Source organism: Triturus cristatus, chromosome 7, assembly GCF_964204655.1.
Source record: "Triturus cristatus chromosome 7, aTriCri1.1, whole genome shotgun sequence".
Lineage (NCBI taxonomy): Eukaryota > Metazoa > Chordata > Amphibia > Caudata > Salamandridae > Triturus > Triturus cristatus.
Window position 1 is genome coordinate 1,431,406,980 of NC_140590.1, and position 24,036 is coordinate 1,431,431,015.

General features: G+C 48.0%; 1 protein-coding gene across 1 annotated transcript in view; it reads right to left on the reverse strand.

The window, feature by feature from the left end:
- The window catches only part of RNF114 (ring finger protein 114), a 94,945-nt gene that overhangs the window by 19,651 nt on the left and 51,258 nt on the right, over positions 1–24,036 (reverse strand). The window lies entirely within an intron of this gene.

Below are 24,036 nucleotides of genomic sequence, written 5' to 3' on the forward strand. Positions count from 1 at the left end.
TACCATCTAGCATTCTAACCATTAAATCCACCATAGTTACCTCATAGTAAGTTCGTATGTCTGGAAGTGCCAAACCCCCTTGTCTGATATCGAGTTGAAGCACTGAAAGTCTTACTCGTGAAGCTTTTTTTTCGAATCATAACTTCCAACTGTTTGAAATATGCAATGTTCATTTTTATGGGAATATTCGAGAATAGAAAGATTAATAAAGGTAAAATGGACATTTTTATAAGCGCTAACCTGCCGATTATTGTAAGTGGAAGAAGAGTCTATCTATCTAATACATTTCTAATCTTTGTGGCCATTGCTATATAATTCAATTGATAAAGTTCCTCATAACTGTCATCCCTAGATAACGGATAGGCACTGAAGATTGACTACCCGCATTATGTAGTAAAATTTCTGTTTTAATATGGTTAAATGTTGATAGCAGAATTGCTCATCATAATTAGCAGCATCTAAATACAAATCTTCAGCATCAAATGCAGCATAATATTTCAAATCAGAAAACAGTGCTTCTATTGCTTGTACATCCCAATCATCTGAGTGTATGTTCTGTTTGACTACATCACCCATAGAAACACGAAATACATTTGGCAGTAATGTTAACAAAAGTCTGGTCCCTTTTCATGATATGTGATGAGGAGTGGGGGGCCAAAGTTCCATCAATTAGTCGAATTGTAGATCTTTCTTTCAGATAGTGTCCATTGATAAGTTTAAAAAACACTACCACAAAGCCAACGGACATAAACAAAAAAATACATATGAGCACTGTTAGACCTGTCAGCCCTTTGGGTGGTCCCTCCTCATCATTATTTATTTTGTCCCACTTTTGCCTCAAACCCTGTTTGAATTTTTCCTTTTTGGGAACCACCAGACTTTTTCGTGTTGCTGCAGATTCAGGGAGCCATTTTAGCTACCCCTGAAACTTCTGTCTGAGGGCCTGGAGCACAAAATGGTGGACACCTGTGACATCACCAGCATCCACTGGAACCTACCAGCACCTTCCAGAACATTCCAGGAGATTCCAGAACTCTGTGACAGTTGGAGACCGTTTAGAATGTTGGGAGGATAAGAGAGGCAGTTGGCAGTTGGAGCTGGCAGTTGACACCTGACTGGTGAAGAGAGAGGAGCACAACAGTGAAGGAGGAAGGAGTGAAGCAGCAGGGGTGGAAACTTGTGCCTGGAGTGGGGTCCATAAACCCACCCTTGATACTTGTCCCTACTGATGGATCCCAGCCTATAGCCCTGTGTGGGAAGAAGACAGAAGAAACTTATCCTAAGGACCTGGACAGCAGGAACAGGCCTTAGAACCAAGAAAACAGCAAGATTCTGACCTGGAAACTGGTTTCCCTGGAGTCCGGCGTCGAGTAGCCTGAGACCTGGAGCCCGAGGTGGAGAAGCGGCGCTGACTGAAGTAGCAGACGTCGTACCCGGAGCCGCCTGAGGTCGTGAGAGGGCGCCGACGGAGGTCGTGAGGAATACCAGAGGTCGAGGAGGAAGTGAACCGAGGTCGAGCGAGCGGCGTCATCGGAGGAGTGAAGTCCGCCCTCCGGAGTCGTCGGAGACCGAGGTAGAGGAGCACCGGAGGTCGGGAGTGAGGATCGCACTCCGGAGTCGCCCGGAACCTGCGTGGAGGAGCACCGGAGGTCGGGGGTGAGGATCGCACCCCGGAGCCGCCGGAAGTCGACATCGAGGCCAGGCCGGCTGACGTCATCGGAGCCGAGAGCGCCATCGGACCGGAGCCGCCCGAAGTCGACATCGTGAAGAGACTGCCCGACGCCGTCGAATCGGAGGTCGAGATCGAACCGAGGCCACCGACATCGGACCGGAACCGCCTACCGGCGTCGTCAAAGAACTGACATTGTGCCGAGGCCGCCGAGACCGAACCGGAACCGCCTCACGGCGTCGACACGACTCCAGCGGCGTCGGAACATCAGAAAAAGGGCAGTAAGTGGAGTAGAGGGCGCCTAAGGCCCTGTGGAGACCTGAGAGACTGCTCTAAGGGGCTAGGGAGGTGCTGAAACCAACCTGACTGTGCCTGGGGTGAACTGGGACTAACCTAGAGAGGTTGTGTGGAGAGAGAAAGCCAGGGCACTGGTATTCCCCCCTTTGATCTACCTCAGTTTAGGCCTCAGCCTTGTCCCAGCCAGGGAGTAGCCCCCCTCAAGCCTTCCACAACCCTACAAGCTGTGCCTGGGCCAAATCAGCCCTTAGGAATTGAAGAGTCATCTGATTACATGAGTGTTGCTGTATACTTTTGATTATTTATTGGGGGTACTGTATTTATTGAGTTTTTACCTATTTATTGCTTCACTATATTTATAGGTCCGCAGGACTTGATGGTGTACAATATTTATTGGTACAGTATTTATTGCCTCAAAGTATTTAATTGTCTGTATATATTGCACTTGTATTTATGCCCTGTTATTTATGATCACCCCTATTTATTTCATCAAACAGCCAATATTTATTTGACCTGCACTAATTGAAACTTGTATATTGTGATTGACCTATTTATTTTTCCAATCAGCAACTAAGAGAAAAAGATAAAGAAAGAATATTTTCATAATTTTTACGGTGTAGAGTCGTTTTTGGAACGGATGCACGCATGGTTATTGTATGGGTATATTGTATGCTTAGCACTGCGCCTGTTTCCTGACCACTCGAGCCAAGCTACCACAGTGTGTCCGGAAGACCACCACCACCCTTTCTAGTGTGGGAGTGGTTTTCCAACATAAATTGGTGTTCAGCGGTGGGATAGAGCTGTGCCTACATATACTCAACAATAACTGTGGGTAGTCCATAGGCCTACACCGGGAGTTTTCTCAAGAGCGGCCTTCCTAATTGTGGGTTTTTGTTTTTTCCAAATTTACTCTGGTGGTGGGAGGAGGTATTACTAAAGGTACCCCCCTGCATTGTTACTGCACAAAACCTGTCCTCTAACCTGAGTGGGCAAGATGGAGTTTGTACTAGAGAATCTAGAAACGTACACTGTGGCCCAACTCAGGGAGTTTTGCCAGCGGGAGGGGGTGTACTGTCCCCCAGGAGCAAAGAAGGGTGCACTCCAAACCAGCTTAAGGGCTTGGGGTGAGGCACGCCGAGAAAGCAAGGCTGAGGAGGAAGACAGGGATGGAGAGCCTGACCCCGAGGGGGCTGAGATGTACCAACCTGAGGTGGGGAACCTGTCAGCAGGGCCCAGGACACTTTCTAGGAAGGGCAGCACTGTCTCTAGCGGGGGCTTATCCAGCGTGGAGTTAGCAGATCGGAGAGAGAAAAGACAGCTCACATGGGATTTAGCAAAGCTGGAGAAGGAGAAGGAGGAACAGAGGTTGGCTCATGAGACGGAGAAAGAGAGGATGGCTCATGAGATAAGACTGAAAGAGATAGAGCTTCAGATCCTAAGAATTGGAGCACCAACTGTTCCTAATGGTGGCAGCCAAATCCAAGAGTCCACCAGGGAACCCAAACCTTACCTGCCAAAGGACATAGTAGCTAGCTATGGGGCGGGTGACGACATCGCCAAGTGGCTAGCAGCCTATGAGGTCTCGTTGAGGGCCCATGGGGTCCCAGTGAAGTACTGGGGAGGGGGATTGTATAAGTACATGCCTCCAGCTGGTAGGGATGCTTTATTGGCCCTCGAAGAGGATGAGCAGACCCACTACCCCACCATGAAACTGGCGCTCATCAGAAAGTTTGGACTAACACCTGAAAAGTACAGACAGAAGTTCAGGGGTAGTCACAAGCTGGGCACACAGAATTGGGTGGACTTCCTGGACTATGCAAAGAAGGCACTGGAAGGTTGGATTCAGGGCAGTGAAGTAAGGAACTACGAGGAGCTGTTTGACCTAGTACTGAAGGAACACCTACTCGAGAAATGTTTCCCTGAACTGCGGCAACACCTGGTGGATAGCAAGCTGACCAGCCCCCGGAAGCTTGCTGAGGAGGCGGACATTTGGGCTAGTACCCGGGTGTCCACAAGGGGGACTGGAGGGGATACTCAAAAGGCCGGACAGGGCGCCCCCCAGAAGAAAGAGGGAGGGGAAAAGAACAAGGAGTTCTCCAAAGGCCCCCAAAATAACTTCCAAGGGAAGGGAACAGGATTCACCTCTAAGGCTAACCCACCCAGAAACCCTAATCCTGGCCAGAGTCAGCAGCCAAGGGTTGTCCATTGCTACGAGTGCGGTGGCGTTGGACACTATAAAGGAGATCCGAAGTGTCAGAAACGATCACCCCCTCCCACTGGAGGAAAGCCCCCCGGAGTAGCTAGTGTAGTGCTCGGGGAGGAGATGCCCTTAACTAAGGGAAGGGAGTGGGCGGGTGTCACTTTAGTGTCCCTGGGAGAACGGGAGATGGTTCCCAAGATCCAGGTGCCCGCAAATACCGCAAAGTATGGGCAGTGGATCACCATCAACGGCCAAAGAGGGGAGGCTCTGAGAGACACAGGAGCCAGTATGACTATGGTGCGTAGCCAGCTGGTGTCTCCAGAGCAGGTAATTCCCGATGTACTCCACCCAGCCGCGATGGCTGACGGCAGAACAGGCCACTATCCCGTGGCCGAGGTTCCCTTTGAATGGGGGGGGGGTTGCAGGTTCACTTCGAGTTGCCGTAAGCCCTGCCGTGCCAGTCGATTGTCTGCTGGGCAATGACATGGAGCACAACGCTTGGAAGGAGGTGGAATACCGGACTCACACCGAGATGCTGGGTACACCTGACTGGGCCTGTGTTAGCACAAGGTCCGAGACTACCCGAAGAGGGAGTTCATTCCGGCTGGAGCCTGGAACAAAGGCCCAGCCAGCTGCCAGTCAAGGGAAGAACCGAGGACAGGAGGAGCCTGCCTCGGCGTCTCCACCCCGTAGGACGGATAGGCCACCGGAGGTGGTGGGCCAGGAGTCTGCGGAGGGGGACGTTACCAACCTGGAGGACTTACCCATCCCGGCCGAGTGGCACGTGGAGGGAGGCCCGTCCAGGGAGGAATTCTGCCAGGGCCAGAGGGAGTGCCCTACCCTTGAGGGGCTGAGGCGACAGGCCGAAGCCCAGGCAGCAGGGAACGTTGAAGGGAACTACAGTGTTTACTGGGAGGATGGCCTCCTCTACAGTGAACCCAAGGCACCCCTACATGGATCGTCACGAGCCTTGGTAGTTCCTCAACGTTATCGAGCCTTCCTTTTAGAGTTGGCTCACGAGATACCATTGGCAGGACACCTGGGGCAAGACAAGACCTTCGCCCGTCTTGTCCCACACTTTTATTGGCCTCAGATGAAAGTGTCGTCCGATACCTACTGCCGGACATGTGTGTCTTGCCAAGCCAGTGGGAAAACAGGGGTGAAGCTGAAAGCTCCCCTGGAACCACTTCCTGTCGTTAGCACCCCCTTTGAAAGGGTGGGCATCGACATTGTGGGTCCATTAGATCCACCGACTACAGCTGGTCACAGGTTTATCCTGGTTCTGGTGGATCATGCCACACGGTACCCAGAGGCAATACCTCTGAGGACCATAACAGCACCTGTTGTGGCTAGGGCCCTGATGGGAATCTTTACCCGGGTGGGTTTTCCCAAGGAAGTTGTGTCCGACAGGGGGACCAACTTCATGTCAGCATATATGCGGGCAATGTGGAAGGAGTGTGGAGTGACCTACCGGTTCACCACTCCTTACCACCCCCAGACCAATGGTCTGGTGGAAAGGTTTAACAAAACCTTGAAAGGCATGATCAGAAGTCTGCCTGAAGGCCTGCGGAGGAAATGGGACGTCCTCCTACCCTGTTTACTTTTTTCCTACAGGGAAGTGCCACAGAAGGGAGTGGGCTTCAGCCCCTTCGAGCTTCTGTATGGGCACCCTGTACGTGGACCTCTTAACCTGGTGAGAGACGGATGGGAAAGAACTCCCAGAAAGCTCCCCCAGGATGTGGTGAGCTACATGCTGGCCTTCCGGAGCCAAATGGCTAAGTTGTGGAAGCAAGCTTCTGACAACTTGGAAGCCAGCCAAGCAGTAATGAAGGCGTGGTATGACCACAACGCTCACCCGGTGGAGTTGGAGCCTGGCCAGAAGGTGTGGGTGATCGAACCAGGAGAGCTTAGTGCCCTCCAGGATCGCTGGTCAGGACCCTTTGAGGTGTTGGAGAAGAAGGGTAAGGCTACCTACTTGGTGGACCTGAAGACCCCTCGTCAGCCCCTGCGGGTGCTGCATGCCAACCGCCTCAAACCCCACCACGAGAGGCCCGAAGTCATCTTGATGATGGTGACTGACGGAGGAGAGGACGTGGAAAGCGAGCCTCTCCCTGATCTGTTTGCGTCTCAGGAAAAGGATGGGTCGGTGGAGGGAGTGATTCTCTCCCCATCTCTAACTCCTGAACAGCAGGAGGACTGTCGCCAGGCCCTGGGGCAGTACTCTGCGTTGTTCTCCCTTGTCCCGGGTAGGACTCACCTGTGCGTCCATGACGTGGACACAGGAGACAGCCCACCTGTGAAGTCCAAGATCTACCGGATGTCAGACAAGGTGAAGGCCAGCATTCACAGTGAAGTCACTAAAATGCTGGAGCTAGGAGTGATCGAACCTTCTAGCAGCCCCTGGTCCAGTCCGGTGGTGTTAGTACCGAAAGCTGCACCACCGGGTGCCCAACCAGAACTGAGGTTCTGTGTGGACTACCGGGGACTGAATTCAGTGACAAAGACTGATGCACATCCGATCCCTAGGGCGGATGAATTAATTGACCGGCTGGGAGCTGCCCAATATCTAAGTACCTTTGACCTTACTTCGGGGTACTGGCAGATCTCTTTGACTGATGGAGCAAGGGAAAGGTCAGCCTTCTCCACGCCCAATGGCCACTACCAGTTCTGTGTGATGCCCTTTGGGCTCAAGAACGCACCTGCCACGTTTCAGCGCCTGGTAAACCAGATCCTCACCGGAATGGAGAGTTTCTCTGCTGCTTATCTGGATGACATAGCCGTCTTCAGTAACAGCTGGGAGGATCACTTGCGTCACCTGCAAGCTGTTCTCCAGGCCCTGAGACAAGCTGGATTGACGATCAAGGCCAGCAAGTGCCAGATCGGGCAGGGGTCGGTAGTGTACCTTGGACACTTGGTGGGTAGGGGAGCGGTGCAACCCCTCCAGGCGAAGATCGAGGCCATCATGGCCTGGGAACCCCCCAAGACACAGACTGAGGTCCGAGCATTTTTGGGCCTCACGGGATACTACCACCGCTTCGTGAAGGGGTACGGTACCATCGTAGCCCCCCTCACGGAGCTCACGTCCAAGAAACAACCTCGACGGGTAGTCTGGACGGAGGCTTGTCAGCAAGCCTTTGAGAAATTGAAGAAAGCCATGTGCGAGGCCCCGGTCTTACGGGCCCCAGACTTTTCCAAGGAGTTCATTGTCCAGACAGATGCATCAGAACATGGCATTGGGGCAGTGTTATCGCAACTCAACGAAGAGGGTCTGGATCAACCCGTGGTCTTCCTATCCCGGAGACTACTTCCCAGGGAACAGAAGTGGAGTGCAATAGAGCGTGAAGCCTTTGCAGTGGTATGGGCTCTGAAGAAGTTGCGGCCATACCTGTTTGGCTCGCACTTCCTAGTTCAGACCGACCACAGACCCCTTCGTTGGCTGATGCAAATGAAGGGGGAGAATCCCAAGTTGTTGAGGTGGTCTATTTCCCTACAGGGGATGGACTTTCAGGTGGAACATCGGCCTGGAGTGGACCACGCCAATGCAGACGGTCTCTCAAGGTATTTCCGCCTTAGTGATGAGAACTCCCAAGGGGTTGGGTAGCTCTCCCCACTTTCAGCTGGGGGGGACGCGTGTTAGACCTGTCAGCCCTTTGGGTGGTCCCTCCTCATCATTATTTATTTTGTCCCACTTTTGCCTCAAACCCTGTTTGAATTTTTCCTTTTTGGGAACCACCAGACTTTTTCGTGTTGCTGCAGATTCAGGGAGCCATTTTAGCTACCCCTGAAACTTCTGTCTGAGGGCCTGGAGCACAAAATGGTGGACACCTGTGACATCACCAGCATCCACTGGAACCTACCAGCACCTTCCAGAACATTCCAGGAGATTCCAGAACTCTGTGACAGTTGGAGACCGTTTAGAATGTTGGGAGGATAAGAGAGGCAGTTGGCAGTTGGAGCTGGCAGTTGACACCTGACTGGTGAAGAGAGAGGAGCACAACAGTGAAGGAGGAAGGAGTGAAGCAGCAGGGGTGGAAACTTGTGCCTGGAGTGGGGTCCATAAACCCACCCTTGATACTTGTCCCTACTGATGGATCCCAGCCTATAGCCCTGTGTGGGAAGAAGACAGAAGAAACTTATCCTAAGGACCTGGACAGCAGGAACAGGCCTTAGAACCAAGAAAACAGCAAGATTCTGACCTGGAAACTGGGTTCCCTGGAGTCCGGCGTCGAGTAGCCTGAGACCTGGAGCCCGAGGTGGAGAAGCGGCGCTGACTGAAGTAGCAGACGTCGTACCCGGAGCCGCCTGAGGTCGTGAGAGGGCGCCGACGGAGGTCGTGAGGAATACCAGAGGTCGAGGAGGAAGTGAACCGAGGTCGAGCGAGCGGCGTCATCGGAGGAGTGAAGTCCGCCCTCCAGAGTCGTCGGAGACCGAGGTAGAGGAGCACCGGAGGTCGGGAGTGAGGATCGCACTCCGGAGTCGCCCGGAACCTGCGTGGAGGAGCACCGGAGGTCGGGGGTGAGGATCGCACCCCGGAGCCGCCGGAAGTCGACATCGAGGCCAGGCCGGCTGACGTCATCGGAGCCGAGAGCGCCATCGGACCGGAGCCGCCCGAAGTCGACATCGTGAAGAGACTGCCCGACGCCGTCGAATCGGAGGTCGAGATCGAACCGAGGCAACCGACATCGGACCGGAACCGCCTACCGGCGTCGTCAAAGAACTGACATTGTGCCGAGGCTGCCGAGACCGAACCGGAACCGCCTCACGGCGTCGACACGACTCCAGCGGCGTCGGAACATCAGAAAAAGGGCAGTAAGTGGAGTAGAGGGCGCCTAAGGCCCTGTGGAGACCTGAGAGACTGCTCTAAGGGGCTAGGGAGGTGCTGAAACCAACCTGACTGTGCCTGGGGTGAACTGGGACTAACCTAGAGAGGTTGTGTGGAGAGAGAAAGCCAGGGCACTGGTATTCCCCCCTTTGATCTACCTCAGTTTAGGCCTCAGCCTTGTCCCAGCCAGGGAGTAGCCCCCCTCAAGCCTTCCACAACCCTACAAGCTGTGCCTGGGCCAAATCAGCCCTTAGGAATTGAAGAGTCATCTGATTACATGAGTGTTGCTGTATACTTTTGATTATTTATTGGGGGTACTGTATTTATTGAGTTTTTACCTATTTATTGCTTCACTATATTTATAGGTCCGCAGGACTTGATGGTGTACAATATTTATTGGTACAGTATTTATTGCCTCAAAGTATTTAATTGTCTGTATATATTGCACTTGTATTTATGCCCTGTTATTTATGATCACCCCTATTTATTTCATCAAACAGCCAATATTTATTTGACCTGCACTAATTGAAACTTGTATATTGTGATTGACCTATTTATTTTTCCAATCAGCAACTAAGAGAAAAAGATAAAGAAAGAATATTTTCATAATTTTTACGGTGTAGAGTCGTTTTTGGAACGGATGCACGCATGGTTATTGTATGGGTATATTGTATGCTTAGCACTGCGCCTGTTTCCTGACCACTCGAGCCAAGCTACCACAGTGTGTCCGGAAGACCACCACCACCCTTTCTAGTGTGGGAGTGGTTTTCCAACAAGCACCAGCCAAATGCAAGTCCAAGGGGGAATTAAAAATTGTCTTTTGAACCAGGTCACAAAAATCGAAACTTTGGACAGGGCAATGGAAGTCATTGAGTTAGTGTCAAAAGAGTATTGTGACTGGGTAACTGGTGGATTGTAAAACAGGCAATGGAACATCCGCAGGATAAGCATACTCAATATCTTCAGGCAGACCACCAGGTGTCGGTGACAATAAAGGACCAGTAACTGTATGCATCTCGACGGCAACATCAGGCAAGGTGTTAGAAGCTGGGACCACAACTGAATTTCTCAGCATCGAAGGGCAAGAAACCGCTGGTGTCATACTAAGAAGAATCGGCCACTCGCTGTAGCTTGGCATTGTCAATTGAGATGTACCTGTTATCCTTACGACCAGGAGGTGGAGGTATAATGACTGTACGTGTACCCTGTACTCCAAGCACCGGAACTGGTGCACGATAAGAGGGGCTGAACTCCTTGTTCTCCACCTTCTCACGGACCAGATCACCAACTCGAGGTAGCCAGCCGACTACCGGAATCTGAAGCGCAGCATCAGATGTGGAGGGTACGTGTTCCTTTGCTAGACTGTCTCTGGCTTCCTGAAGATTCTGCAATACAGCACAGTGATCATCTACGTCAAAGGGTGCGGCCGCCGCCGCCATGTCTAGACCATCAAGGTCCGGGACAAACATTCGTATGCCAAAGAGCATCATGTATGGGGTCCGCCCACCCAGAGAACTTCTAGGGAGATTATTAAGTGCACGTAAGTGGGCTAGCCAGTTCCGGCCAGTACCTAAAACCCTGGCTGTCAAAGATTGTTTTAAGTCACGGTTCATTCGCTCCACTACACTATTACCCTCAGGTCGGTATGGAGAAGAAAATTTGACTTGGACCCCGAAATTTCTCATGGCTTCTTTGTACGCCTTAGAGGCGAACGCAGGGCCCTGATCAGAATGAAAGGTACCACACGCAAAACTTCCAACAAAGACACGCAAATCCTTGATGACAGTACGGGCATCAGCACTCCTTTGTGGCCACACCCACAGAAAACGTGTGCACGAATCCACTGCAACCAAGATGTATTTGTACGCAGTATCCAAGGTAAATGGACCGCAATGATCTAAATAAACACAACCCAGTGGTTTATTAGATATGTACAACTGAGTTTGTGGTGGGCGCGCCGCAGTTGAAGGTTTTATCTGCTGGCAAATGTCACAATTAAGAACATAAGCACGGGCTTGTTTATATAAACCGCACCACCAGTAACGTTGTTGTAACAGAGATACAGTAGCTGCAACGCCGGGTTGCGTGGACGCCATGCCCTCGTGAGCTGCTAATATCAAAGATGGCCTGCAGTCCGCGTTGGGAATCCATCTGTCACCAACGTCATTAATTCTCACTAATGGGACGTTATCAGGACTTAAGTGATAATGATAACGAGAAGGGAAACCTCTTGGATATTTTGTTCCCTTCTCTGTAGCAGCAATAGCTGCCAAGATGTCATCATCGATCTTACTTTTGGATCTTGTAACTGCTGCTACTAAGTTTGTCGCCACTGCTGTTTTTGCTGCCTCGTCAGCCAGGCTGTTGCCAACAGCATGGACACCAACTCGTTGGTGACCAAGAGTGTGAATAACATTCACGAGAGGCAGATGTTCTTTAAGTTCTGCCACTCGAACCCAAAGCGTTTTATGCTTAATTGTGCTACCTTTGGAATCATGGTAGTCATTCCAAGACCAAAAATGTAGATTGTCGTTGTAAGATTGGACACAATAAAATGAGTCACTCACTATATGAGTAGTGACTCGAGGATCAGCAAACTCCAGTGCAAGCACCAGAGCACGAAGCTCCGCCAACTGTGCGGTACAATCACCCAATGACTGCGTATGCACGACATCGGATAGGAATTCACCATTTACGAAAGTACTGAATACAATTGCGCAGGCCGCTGAATAGGCATGCTTCGATCCAGTAGCCGGTTGCGCAGAACCGTCAGTGTAAATGACACAATAGTAATCCTCGAGTGGGCGCAAAGACAGAGGAGCTGGATGAACGAATTCATACTGCAAAAACTCCTGAGTCTGAAGTGCCGCGTCAAAGATATATGTGACGTCAGGCGATGTCAAGGAAGTGGCCCATTGTATCCACCTTGGATGCAAAGCTTTAGAATTAGGTACACTTGCTTTTATCACCGCCTCAAGGGCAGGATATGGTGTCACCACCAACATGCGTTTACCTTGCGATAGCGCTCGCTCTTTCAGAATCGCCATCTGTACTGCTGTCAGAACTTTCTCGACAGCGGAAAAATCGCAGTTCAGCCGAAGTGCACAAGTGTGATTTGTAGGCAATGGGGACGGTGTCGCCCTCATTAAACGTTAAGTATGTGAAACCCACTGCACCTGGCACAATTCTTATGACCAGGTTAGTGTGGTTATCACGCGTCAGTACGTATCACGCGTCAGTAAGTATTTTGAAGCAAGAAGATCAGCTTGCAATGATTGCAATATAGCTGAATGCTCTGGCAGCCAACATGATTTGGAAAAAGTAGGTTGTACCAAGGCATAAAGCAGCTTGATACGCTGGGCATAATCAGGAATGTACATTCGACCGAAATTCAGAAAGCCCAGCAGAGATAGTAATTTCTTCAGTGTCGTGGGAGCACGTAGGCATGCGCATTTCTCTAGGAAGTACGGAGCCAATCCTCGACCTTCATTGTTGAGTTCGTATCCCAAGAACAACACTGTATATTCCGCAATGTGAGACTTCGCAAAGTTGAATTTGTAACCGCAGTCCGCAAACAAAACAATAATGCGATCAACGCGACGGAGATGCAGTCCCAATTCATCAGTGAGATAAATATCATCCACATACGAGTACGCATCAGGGACTATGCTCTCCAACAGAGAGACAACGCGAGCGGCGAAGACACCAGGGCTGTTTTATAGCCCATCGGTAATCTTTTGAAATGTTTGTGTTTGCCACCCGAGGTAAATGCCGTCCACTCACTACTGAGAGAGGACAGGTTATGGCTGTAAAAGCCGTTGGAAATGTCAAGTGTGGTTTTAAATAGTTTTCTCACGAGACTATCGACGAGAGCCGAACTGTGGGTATTCTGTACTGCGCATGTCCGGCAATGAGAGTTTAAATGCCGGTAATACAAAACCAGGCGGTACGACCCGTCAGGCTTCGTCACAGTGAATAAAGGATTATTCATTGGTGACACACATGTTTCAATTACACCCTGATATTCCAATTGTTCAAGGATAGCCGCGACGTGAGGTCTTGCTTCGCGACGCATGGGATATTGGGTTTGTATTGGGTTTGTGGCTGGGGCGTGGACCGCAACGGAATTTCATGGCTGGGGGACAATTTATCCGAGCCTACCTGATTACGATACAGCGCAGGTGCAAGCACCAGAGCCCACTCCTCTGCGAACTTTTTAGCTTGGTCCTTTGGCACTGTGTGCATGAAGGACGGGAGGATTACCTCCTCCCCTCTAGGAGCAACTAAAACAAAAGCCGGGGGCCAATCTGCCTCTGCCAATAGAATATCATATGAAGTGGTCAGATGATCCCAAAAAATCCCTTTAATCGTGCGTTGTATGCCACCTTCAATTAAAAGGACTATGTTATATAGTCTGTCAGGGGGAGCCACTCTAGTGTCAGCAGTTTCTACAGTTATGAACGTATCAGTTGCTGTCGCCACCAGATATGGACGCAGTGCTTGTCGCACTACTGTAACTTCCGCCGCGCTGTCGAGCAGCGTTAGTGCCCATGTCAGGTTCTGAAGCTGCGTCCGCCCATCTGTGGCATACCTCGCTGTTAGTGCAGCAACTTTCTTCTTCTGAAACTGGGGTCGTTGACGTGCAGACTCGTCCTGCTTGCCTTTGCCGTCAGTCTGGCGGGGTTGCTCACGACTTTGGGCACCCCTTCCTTTCCCACGGTCTCCGCCACCGGATTGTGAAGCCGATGTTTCCTGTGAAGAACGAGGAGAGCGTTGTTCAGAAACCTGAAATCTATCAGGTGACTTAATACGAGATCGATCGCGCAGATCATATGTGCGTTCGCTGGACGACTGCACGGGCGAGGCAGGACGAGACCCCTGTTTCTGTTGCTGCTTCCCCTGTTTCTTTTCTCGCCAACTTTGTTTAGGAAAAGTTGGGCGTTCGTCTTTAGTCGACGAGCTCACCTTAGTTTGCTGTACAATATCAGGAATTATTACGGCTGGTTTAACACCCAATGCACTACGGCCCACTTGCGCAATTATTTTTGCAAACTCCTTGGGCTTGTCGAGTTCATCCACGCTATCCAACTTATTTAGTACTTGGAACTGCATGGCATCGCCTTTGAGGTTGCCCATTACCATGGAAGCCACCACATTGAACACTCCGACAAGCCTCATTCCTAATTCAACAGAAGCCTTCGCACCGTGATTCTCTTGAACACGTTTGATGACGGAGGGTAGTACAGACATAGACGGAGTGCCGAAGCACTTCGAGTAGGTCGCGGCAAAGACCTTACCCCAGTTTGTGCAATCAGCCATATCTGGGACTAAGTCTTTCGGCAAACTAATGGTGAGTATCCTGTGTTTCTCCACAGGAGTAGTATGCGGAAAAAACGCCTCCAGTTGGTCAAATTTCTCAGCAAGACAATAAGGAAAATCATCCCTATTTTGGGGGCGCTTGCCCATTACCGAATTAACCATAACAGGACTAATAACCACCGCGTGGTGGTCCGTTGGTTGCCCCGCAACAGCAGGTGCCCCCACCTGCACGTTGCGTGACACGTACTGCACTAAAGCCCTATGAACTGTAATCAGGGCTGTGTGTACTACCCGCAACTTAGCCACCGCCACCGTGAGATAACGGGGATGAGGCGTAAATCCGGATAGCACCGGCCATGTGGCCCCTGCAATAGACAACGGGCCCATTCTTGCCGGTGCAACCGCATGGGGAAGGGCGCAATTAAACCAAATGGTATGCTGCCAGGCAGAGATTGGAATTTCTTGTGTCTTATACGGGGTATAGACCGCAGGTAGCTGTGTGGGAGTAAAGGTGTGAAACGTATCATCGTCATCCACCGCCGGAAAAGTCACCCAAGAGTAAAACAACTCATACGGGTAAGACGCATCAGCGCTCACCACAAAAATAACTGCCATCCCATCATCTGACACCCCATACGTCGTCAAATGACGGCGCAGAGGTGCACGACTATGCGCGGCTATGTCAACCGCCATTAGGACACACTAAAGAGTATCAACGATATCAACAGTAGCACTAGAGTTCAGTAAAAATAACCTTTTTAATGATCAAACTTGAGTGAACCTATTAGTCGAAACACAGGTAGGTTAAACCGTCACTCCCGTCAACCGGAAACCAGAGTGAGGGTGTTGTGGACTAATATAAGCACTACTAAGGCGTTTCAAATCAATAGACCAAACATTAGGTGCGCCATGTTGCAGGGATTCTGCTTATGCACAGAACTATGCACAGGAAACCAGGACCTCAGTGAATTGTGGTGTACCAAAAACTCACCTCAGAACCCAGAACCCCTTATCCGACCAGCATCAGTGTCCCATTCGTTATCCGAGTTTTATCTCGGCGGTCCCAATGTATAGACAACCCAGAACAAGCGACTTAGGGTATTCTCAGGAATGGTGGGAATCAGAAATACCTGTTCGTAATTATTCTCATATCAGTCCACAACAGAGTAAACAGAGACACGGTAAAGTTTAAAGAGTTTATTTTATAAACCTTCTGTCCTAAGATGCAGTACTTTGGCTAACATTAGCAGACAAATGATTAAGATCAAAACCATCAGCATAGTTACAATACCATAGAAAATGAAAGGAGTAATCATGCTAAAATGACAGTGGATATCAGCCACCTTCCTTTCGCTAATAAACTAATATTATTACTAATAAAAGGTCTCTAGGCTTGAATGGGGAACCCCATACCGTAAAGATCGGCTTAGTGGGATCACATCACAGGATCAGCTAGACTCTGCTCCTGGGAAAGCTCTTCTTCCGAATGTAATGAAAAACATGCAACACTGCAATATTAAAAGCACCCGACTTTCAGGCATTTGCAGCTGCGTACATGTTATGGCTAAATAGTGGGCCGATCAACCTGAACCCAACAACATGCACCGTCTAGCGACCCAGACTGTTTCTTTACACAATGTACAGACCAAGGTCGCTGCTCACTGTTAGCGATGTGAACAACAGACAGTTCTCATGTGAAGCAAAGTCGAGTAAGCATTTCTCACTTAATAACATGTGACTACAGTGTTGTGTGCAAAAGCAGCAAAAGCGGCAAGATGGCTTTCTAACATCTAACGCGGTTGTGCTAACTTAGCATTGTACGTATATAGATAGCAATCTTCACTACAAGAAATGATCACGCTGTCTTTGTGTCCATTCTTCCTTCCGTGTGTCCGTCCATCTGTTTATCTCAACTCCCATCCAGCTGTTTACATATCTATCCATCCCAGTCTGGGCACTTCAATTAACCCCATGAATAAAGGGGATGGGTGTGTTAGAGGCCGCTCTAAGTTAGTTTTACGGTACAGAACAGCAGACAGGTCAGGTGTCCACTAAAATAAACGTAGACTATATTCGAAGTGCAGAGCAAATTATACAGCCTGCCAAAAAGCAGCCTAAAATGTACGTTCAACAGGGGCTTGGCTAAGTTGGTGTCCCTCTGTAAAACTGGCGTAAGTGAGTGGGACACACAAAAGATTAATTTAAGAGGTTATCTCAAAGACACTGCAGAGAAATGCTGCTTGACAGACTAGAGCAATAATGACTGCAATAATGAAAATATTTTAAATAAAACAAACATCGGCGTTTCCCCCATTGCCATCCTAATGGAGGAATAAACGGGGAACAGAAGTGCTGGGTAAAGGGGGCCAATAAAATCAATAAGGTGAATGCTCTAGCTGGTGTCTGTCCCACATTTACAACTACTGTGGGTGCTGAACAGCAACTGAAAAGAAAAGTAATACTAACATGTGCAGTATCAAGGGGTAGCTGCTGTTCTGCCAGTTAAGACAGTGTGCACACACTTAGGGCTGAGTGGCAGGGTTTAGCGTTGCGTTCCCAGCTGCCTCTTTTGAACCTAAGAGCAAAGTTCAAGTCTCGGTGTTAGCTCAACCATCCGGTGACTCTGGGCAAGTCAATTTGTAACCCTGTGCTTGAAAAATAAGTCAGGCCTCTTTCAATGTAATGTGTTCTTTTAAAGTGCTCCAATACCTTCAGATCAAGAATGCGCAGTATAAAAGTGTGAATATATGTATATTATATATGGTTATATATGTGCATGCAGATATGGTAGGTTAATGTAGGTGGGTAGGCCCTGTGAATGTTCTGTTCCTGAACATAAACTACAGCGCAGAATTTCTCATGAAGATACATGTGCAATGTGCAGTTTGTAAAGAGATGTCACCGCAGAAATGCTCTGACAAGGCCAAAGAAAGCCTAGGCCAAATGTCTTTGTTGCTGGTGTTCCTGTTCAGAGGGGTTGTGATATAGTTAAGTTTGCTGGAGTGCAAACAGGACAAAGCAAATAGAGTGGTGATAATATTAGCCTTGTTTGCTTTTAAAATAACCCTCGCCAGTTTTTATGTTAAACCAGAGCTCAGTACTTTCTAAACAAAAAGAAGTGTCTTCAAGATGTCCTGCATGAAAGCAAGTTAATAATGCAGAAAAAAAAAATCTAAACATGATAATTCAAAACCATAGTTGTGGCACTGCACAGGTGCACAATAGAGTAACTGCTGAACATATTGCAACAAATGTCTCACAGGGAGAAACCCACTTAATTCCCCTCACTCTAGTGAGGCGCTGGACAAAGGAGGAACAGCCATTCTGGTTCTGTTGGTCCTGTCCGCGGCCTTTGACACGGTCCATCACGAGGTCTTGATGGGCCGACTGTCAGAAATTGGGGTTCAAGGAGCGGCCTGGAACTTATTGCGCTCATTCCTGTCAGAACGCTTACAAACGGTGGACCTGGACAACCATAGGTCAAAACCATTTACCCTTCCCTGTGGTGTACCTCAGGGTTCATCATTAAGCCCAACGCTATTTAATATTTATGTAATCTCCTTGGCAACCCTGATTAGATCACATGGCTTTCAAATAAGTTCATATGCAGACACTCAAATTGTGCTTTCGATCGCACGTGGTCAGGAGAAGTAAACTGGAGCGCGCTTTCATAACTGCATGAGGGCCATCTCCGGATGGATATCGGCTAACTGCCTAAAATTAAACTCTGGGAAAACAGAGGTCCTTATATTTGGAAACAATCCCAATGTATGGGCGCCAGATTGGTGGCCTGACGAGCTAGGCCTGTGCCCATCACCCACTAGGAAAGCAAAAAACCTTGGGGTGATTATGGACAACAGGTTCTAATATGGCGATCATGTAAGCATGGTGGTTTCAGCCTGCTTCCTTATCCTCAAGATAATAAGGACAATACAATTCTTTCTACTGACAAATAGTCTAAGGACAGTGATCACTGCACTGATCATGGCAAGGATTGACTTCTGCAATAGTCTTCTGCTAAACACTCAAAAGAGGCACATCAACAGACTCCAAATCGCCCAAAATACGGCAGTACGATTAATTACAGGCACTCCTACATTTGTCTGGGTAAAGAAAGAGCTGGCTTAACTTCACTGGCTTCCTGTGAGGTTAAGAGTTTGTTTTAAGGCCATTTGTATGACCTTTAAAGCCCTCAACGGAATTGGCCCTAGCCATTTGAGGCAGAAACTTAAATGGTATGTGCCCACCAGAAATCTTTGGTCCAAGGGAGTCAAACTAGTTGTAATGCCGGTGATTAAAAAGGCCAGTTGGGGAGGTAGAAGCTTCATCGCATGCGCCTCCAAGGCATGGAATGGGCTCCCACTTTACCTAAGAGATTCCCCAGAAGAGGGCTAAAAACGTGGCTCTTCACTCAGTAATTTGTCCAGCTCACTGGTTCCTAACAGGCATGCGCAGCGCCAGGACACCCCAGGGTAACCGTGCGCTATATAAGCTCCATTAACATATAGTCGAGCTTGCTCGCTTCACTTGTTAAGTAAAACTCATCCCTGACTTTTACGCCTCACTACTTTGAAAAATCACCAGCCGCCACTGGTTTTAATTTGGGTATTCCTTCCAATGGCGCTTGAGTCGGAAAATTAGCCCTAATTTTTGCAGCAAGAGGTTCTATAAAAAATGCGAATAAAGAAGGAGATAGAGGACATCCCTGAAGGGTTCCTCGCCTCATATCCATTCTTCCTGCTAACTACAAATTTACAATAACTAGGGTCTGAGCCCCGTGATATGAATTTGCCAACATTTGTGTTATTTGCATTGGGAATCCAACCTTTGTAAGAACTGCAAAAAGGCTTCCCAATTAACTAGGTCAAATGCTTTTTCGGCATCAGCTGTCATTATCAGGACAGGTAGTTTGTTCGAATTAAAAAAATTAAGCACTTGGACTAGGAACCCAGTGTTGGATGACATATATCTGCCTGAGAAAAAACCCTGTCTGATCTTTATGAATAATCTTCTGAGCTATTGGGGAGAAACAATTTGCCCAGATCTTCATTAAAAATTTATAATCAACAATCAACAAACTAATTGGTCTGTACGAATTAATGTTTCTTGGGCACTTATCTTTAACAAAACGTATTATCGTGGACTCCTTAAAGATAGATGGAACTTCTCCTCCCACTCCTATGAAGTTAAATAGCTCCAATAAAAAAGGTGTTAACTCTTCTGAAAATGCCTTATAAAACTCTGGGGGTAAGCCTTCATTTCCTGAAGCCTTGCCACCCGACATTGATGCAAGGGCACCCTTGATTTCGCTTGGGGTCATTTCAGCGCTTATTTCAACTCCCTGATCCACAGTCATAAGCGGAAGATTAATGTCACCCACATATTGAGATATCGCCTCGTTAGAAACCATAAACTTAGTTGCATAAAGCTTGCGATAATGATTCAGAAATGTTTGTGCAATTATTTTCCTTATCAATAATCAATGCCCCTGACTCTGGTTCTATCAATTCTGAAATTATCCTAGACTCCTGCTTGGCTTTGCTGGACCAGGCAAGGAGTTTTCCCACTAACTTACTCTCCTCGTATACGCGTTGCTGATATGCCCTAGATCTGGCTATTTCTTCAAGAATAAAGAATTCCCTTAACTCCTGTTTTCTTCTAATTAGCTGTTGCTCCAATGCTCCCCTCTGCAACAAGGCTAGATCCACAGCTTGTTGTAGTTTAATTATTTGGTTCCTCCGCATCTTAGCTTGCGATGCCAAAAAGGCCATCATCTGGCCCCTTACTGTAACCTTAAACGCCTCCCATATTGAGAAAGGAGTCGCCGTGCCGTTATTTTCCTGAAAGAATGTCTTGATCCATTCTTTCATCTCTTCTACCCCTTTAGGGTTCGACAGGAGGAGCCGATCCATCTGCCACCTGGATTTCTCCCTCCTCTCCACCTCTATTCTTATCTCAATAATGAGCAAAGAGTGATCTGAAAAGGAGTTGGCTCTAATTTCAGCATTAGCACAATTAATATAACGAGGGATCAAAAAAAAAATCTATACGAGAAGCTGTCCTAAACCGCTGGGAGTAACAAGTAAACTGTATATCGCCTGAATGTAGCTCCCGCCATGGATCAATAAAAAGAATCCTTTTTCATAGCGCATAAAATCCCTTTTGTCCTTGGTTTTTTCCGTTTATTAGAGGTATCTTTTTTCAGATGTTGAATGAAATTGAAATCTCCGCCTAACACTATCGGGCTTTCTTGGCCTCTAACCAGCTCATTGATCTTTATAAGGCCTGTTGGATCATCATTGATTGGTGCATAGTAGTTTACACAATTAAACAGTGCCCTATTTACCCTGGCAGTAACCCAAATCCACCTCTCTTGCGGGTCTCTGGTTACTTGATATATCTCACAATTAGTTCCTTGTCCAAAATAAATAGCAATCCCCCCTAACTGCAAGCCCTGCTGAGGCAGAGAAGGCTCAAGAATAGTATTTAGGTATATGGAGTTTGAGCGTATTAGTTTTCAGATGAGTCTCCTGGAGAAAAAGAAGTAAGCCATCTAATCAGCCCACTATATTTTCTCTTATTAGATATCCCATTAGTTATCCCATTAACAGTTATCGATATTATTCTTAGATTAGAATCCATCTTACGTTAAAAAAAAAAAAAAAAAAAAAAAACACTAAAGCTATACCATTGTGGCCCTTTGTTTCTCCTTTCCACATTACTCTGATATTTGCATTAATAAGTGAGGTAACTTCTCTAATTCTGCTCTCTTTTTTACAATTACCTCCCAACACCCGCTTCCCTGTGCCAAACCTCCGCCCCATCCCTCACCCCTTGCCTGTGACCCTTCCTACTCCTGGCAAATGGGGACTAGCCCGCCTTACCCCCTGCCTGCCCTCCCTGTGAACCCCCATGTCAGGTGCAATGTTGTTGCACCCTATTGTGACCTACTATCCTACCCCATGAGGGAAAAAGAGCGAGAAAAAGAAAGCGAAAAAAAGAAGAGACAACAACGTAAGAATCAGTGTCCATCATGCCGGACAGTCCACTCTCTTTACTTTTCCGTAGTATTTTTCTGCAAAAGTTTCTGGGCTTCATCAAGACTTGTAAACATATAAAATTTGCCTTGAACCAAAATTCGTAGTTTTGATTGTTGAGCAAAAGCCGCTTGAGCTCCCTGTTCCTTAAACAAGTAAAAAAGCTTAACAAACTCCTTCCGACGACGCGCTGCTGCTGCACTCATGTCCTAAAAGATGCGACAACTGGGGACTTCCCGAGAGGAAAATTGCTTCTTCTGAATCGCTCTGGTCAGAATCTGCTCCTTCAGTCGATAGTCCGCGAAGTCAACTAAGATTGTTCTAGGCTGTTTTGAGTTGGAGAATGGCTGCGCTGGAACTCTGTATGCACGTGTAATGTTAAGGTCACCTGAAAACTCTGGAAGAACATTCTCTTTGATAAAAGATTCGACCCACTGGAGTGTTTGTGATCCATTGCACCCTTCAGGGACCCCAACTCGCCGCTGATTTGAACGTCGAGAATGGTTCTCCAGTTCTTCTAGCTTGGTTTCCAGCAAGTTTTTCTGCTTTTTTATCTATTGAGATTTGCTGCTGCATCAAGGTCACCTGATCTTCCTGGAGAGAGATTCTTGATTCAGTCTCCTGGAGTCTTGCCGGGTAAGATCCAACTACTTATTCAATTATTGATAGACGTGCATTAAGTGCTGCTATCTCGGTCGCTTGAGTGGCTTTTATCTCTCTTATCTCATCAAGAATGAGGTTGAGCATAGCTTTTATATCACACTGGAAGCTTGTCCCGGTCTCCAAGAGCTGAGACCTAAATGGATCCACTAATCCTAGCCGTACTGGAAGGATTTTCCTGAATAATCTCATGATTCGCTGTTTCATCTTGATTCACCATCAGTGAGCTATTAATCAGACTTTCTCCCAACGTTGCCAAGCCAGATGATGCGCTGCCTCGTTCGAATACCTCTGAACTTAAATGTATTCCCCTCTGACTGGATCTTTTCGCCCTCTCCTGGCTAATAGCCTCTCGACTTCCCACACCGTGCTCCAAGACATTGCCTTCAGAACTAATGGGACTAGTAATTGGGACTGACCCTCGGCAAGCTTTCTGCGCGTGCTCAGCACTTGCCGTCGCAGAAGCAATCTTCAGCTGTGTAGTACGTATTTTAGACTTCGGCGCCTTATATGAATCCGGTTGAGCCAGTACATTAGTCCTTTTTAGATGTTTTCCCATCCTGGTCAAGATTTGTTTCTACTGCTAAGCCCACCACAGCCCTGCGCAGCCTAATTCCCCAAAAAGTTTGACTCCTCTGCTTATTTTATTCTTTTATGTTTTACGCAAATAGCTTTTTCAGTGAAAGCGAAATTCAGTCATACTTGAAAAAAAAAAAAAAATAAGGGAAACGCGAAAAATCCAACTCCCTCAATTTTACAAGTTCCTTCTTAGTTAAGATGCAGCCTTTTACTCACAGCGCGCTTACCGGCTGTAACTGATGAGGCCTGGCTCTTCTTTTGAAGTCTTGCGCCTTACTTCCCTCCCAGCAGCGGATTCCTGAATGCAGCTCCTAACGCTGCTTGATCCACTTCCAGCAAGACCCAGCATGCGGCCGGAATGCAGCAAGCGCCCAGAGCCGGAAGCAGACCAAGCGCACGCGGAGCAGTCACAGCCGCGGTGCGCTACCTCCAAAAACAAAACGAAGAGCAGCATCGGCAAGCAGCCACGCACAGTCTCCGAGAGCCTCGCACAGCCAGAGATCCGCATCAACGGTCAACGACTTCCCAATGAGGGGCGGGGCAGTGGTCACCTGAGGTTACGTGCAGGCGAGATTCGCCATAGCCTCCCCCTCTAGGGCGAGTCCTTAGGTCTAAAAGCGGCACACCTTCCTCAATGGATGCCATGTGCATGTTAAGCATAGGTAACAGATCTGCGCTAGCAACCTTTTTGTGAAAATCTATCAGGAGGCCATTAGGACTGGATGCCTCACCTGACTTTATCTGAAGGTATGCAGTTTTACCTTCATTCGCTGTAATTTCCTTCTCTAGCTGAAGTTTATGCTCTACCCACAACACCTGGAAGTCTGATACAAGTTTAAGTAGGTCATCAGTGTCAAAAGTTAGTCTTAACCCAATATATATATATATATATATATATATATATATATATATATATATATATATATATATATATATATATATATATATATATATTTTTTTTTTTTTAGGTCTCGGCTAGCGTGGCTGCGCACATGCACAGCTCGCTCGGCGAGATTTAATGATTGAGGAGTTTCGGTAAAGGGCTTTAAGCCCCGCCCCTCTTTTCCTTTGGCTGGCATCACCGTTTATGTTAAACGGTGGCCAGCCATTGGAAAAGAGCTTACCATGTTGCCTCCCTTTTGCTTTTTCAGACGGCCCACTTGGACGGGCTCGCCTGCTTTCCTCCCGTCGTAAATGTTTTCTTATCTTTATGGGGCCATGTGTTTAAACACATGGCCCCATAAAGACAAGAGATCCCAATGCTTGCAGCGCGGTCCTCCTTTCACTTTCGGGACCGTATTTTTTTTTTTTTTTTAACTGTAACAAAGCATATTAGTTACCTGTTGCCTGAATATATGCCTGAAGTCCTCCTCTTGCTTTCTAAACCACATCAGTCAGCTGTCTGCCTTATTGCACACTTGATATCGTTATTTTTGCATATTCAGATACTCTG